Raw genomic sequence first — 2772 nt, forward strand, 5'->3', positions numbered from 1 at the left:
TTATACTCTAAAATAAAATCAAGAATTAAATAAAAAAAATTAAAACGCACACGCACAAACTCTTCTAGCTTCTTTCTCTGGCGAGCCAAGCGCACAGCATGGTTGGCTGTATTCGACACCTGAGTTACCAAATACGATACTGTGCATCATATTTAGCAACTTAAGTACCGAATATAAGCCATTTTTAACATCTATGTCGTATTCGGCACTTGGGTATGAAAATAGGTAGACCCATACATTTCCGGTGCCTCATGTTTCAAAATCAGGTTTTTGATGTTTGAGGTGCTAAATTTGTAAGTATGTCAACATGATTTCTATTTTAACAAATACGGTGTCCTATGATATCTATTTTTAGATTTTTCCCACGTGCCATCAGTTATGTGCTGTTTTGGTTGCAAAGAGGGCAGCGTCAACTGTTATACTACTTAGGCATGGACTATTATATCTTGTGAATAATTCCCAACAAATCTTAAATGCCCAATAAGCAAGGAGAGGTGTGGTGTTTAGTCTCAAAATTCTAGTGGAGTTAGAATAATTTAAATGAAGTCATGTCCTCTATTTTTTACCACATGTGGATAAAAAGACTAAAAAAACATATAAGTACTCGCTCGCCTCGTCTACCTGGGCCTGTCGGGGTTGAGGTGGACGGAAACGGATCAGCGAAGTGGACCATGGAATGGTAGGAGGGCTAGTGAAGAGAATTAGACTATGGCTCATGCATTATACGAACCAAGTTGACAAGTTCCATACACATTTCTATGTGCAAAGTATAGAAGAAGGGAAGTAAATAAAATACGCTTTACCACTATATATACTCACACCGGAGTGGAGGGCCTAAGCATCGGATGCTACTTGTCTTCCACGTCGCAACGCAAACTCGGATGCTTATTCCCTGCTACGTGTGCTCAGGGCTGGTCCTAGAGGGGCCAGCGGGGCGACCGTCTCGAAACTTTCTATATAGATATATATGTATTTTGTTTGTGGTCTAATAAAATATAATAATTTAAATTATAATTGACTGACGGTCGTAGTTATATGATTATATATAGCTTTTGGCCTTTGATTGTCATAAAAGAAGGATGTTTGCTGCTTTGGTTTATTCGCAATAAGTTAGTAGCAGTCCAAAGTAACGGTCCTCTGAAGATTGCTTTTTCATAATTCTTATAATTTATATTTTAATTATTATTTTAATGTTTTAATTTAATGGATCTCATTTTTAATTTTACCCCATAAATCAAAATCTCGGAACCGGCCGTGCATGTCCTAGACAAGAGGCATATCTAGGACGTCAAAATGACATGGAACGCCGCATGGGACCGTACATGATGCATTGATGCCACTGGTATCGTTTAGTTGTGTCAGCTAAGCAGTCTAGTAGCAGTACCGTTAACAACGACAGCTTGGAATCTATAGTTGTCTGGTAGTACCAGTAATACTACGGACTAAACTCCTGTTTAGATCCCACTAGATTACATAATCTACCTTCCATAATTTAGCTAGGGATCAAAACAGTCTATCTTTTAGTATAGCTTCCACAATATAACTATCTTAGATTGTAGAATCTCATTAGCTGAGAAAATCCAGTTTTTTTTTTCAGCTTCTGAAATTGAAAAGACAATAATACCCCCGCATTTACCTCTCCGTAACCTCCCCGCACTCATCCCCTGTGGCCCACACCTGCAGGTCGCACATGCACACACACTCCTTGCCAACCCTAGTTGCCGCCGGTGGTGGCGAGCCAGCCGCCGCCGTCCACCACCACTCCTCGTCTCTGGCACCGCCTAGCACCGGCAGCCGCCTGCCCTCGCCATCCTTCGTCGCCTCGGCCTACCCCAGCCATCGGAGGCGCCGCACCCTCTATCGCCTCCACCGCAGATGGACTGATACAAGTAGCAGGACGATGAGGTCGTCTTTTGGGATGCCAACACGCTGCGCACCACTATCGGCTCCCTAGATTTCTTCAGTGAGGGTGGGATTTCGGCCTCTAATCTCGGCTTGGCCAGCTTCACCGTGGCGGCCACCTCCTTCGGTGTCCGTTGCGTCCTTCCTCCACACGGATCTGGTGGAATGGAGGAGCTGGACCTCAACTCCTAGGCCCTCGACCTTGATTTCGGGATGACATTTGGTCAGCTGCTTCATTCTTGATCAGCCGACGCGACTAGGGAGGCAGAGGCTGTTGTTGTTCGTCGAGGCGTCTCCCCTTCTCGTGGCGGCGGTGCAGGCCGTGGTGCCACGACGACACGCACCAGATTGGTTGATGCTCCTATTGGCATGGCGGTGCGGTCGTACAGAGGAGCAGCTACCAGAGCTCTCGGTGGTCGGCATCGTGGTGTTCGGGGAGGCGCAGGGTTGAGGCTGGTGGTCCAAATGAAGAGGATGACGGTGATCATGCTGCTCTTGATTAGGAATCAATGGTGAGGAATTTTTTCTTACCCATCTGCTTCATTCCAGTGTTTGTTCATGCTTAGCTCATGCCCATCTGTAGATGTGTTTGCTCACGCGTAGCTCTTCTAACATTGGCTCTGAATGTTATGTGATAATATTGGAATATTACTTCAATATTGGCTCTGAATATTGTGTGAAATAAAACATGAACTGATGGTACAAATTGGTATAGAGCTTGGTATGATAAGGTTGTTTACTTATTTGCTTGTGAACTATCTTGTGAACTGAAATGGCTTAATTTGAACATTATAATTTTTTTGAAGTATGAACTTTTACGAGACTGTTAATATATTTTAGTTATGCCAAACAGCGGCAAAAAAAGGTGTC

The sequence above is a fragment of the Phragmites australis genome, chromosome 8, assembly GCF_958298935.1.
Source record: "Phragmites australis chromosome 8, lpPhrAust1.1, whole genome shotgun sequence".
Taxonomy (NCBI): Eukaryota; Viridiplantae; Streptophyta; class Magnoliopsida; order Poales; family Poaceae; genus Phragmites; species Phragmites australis.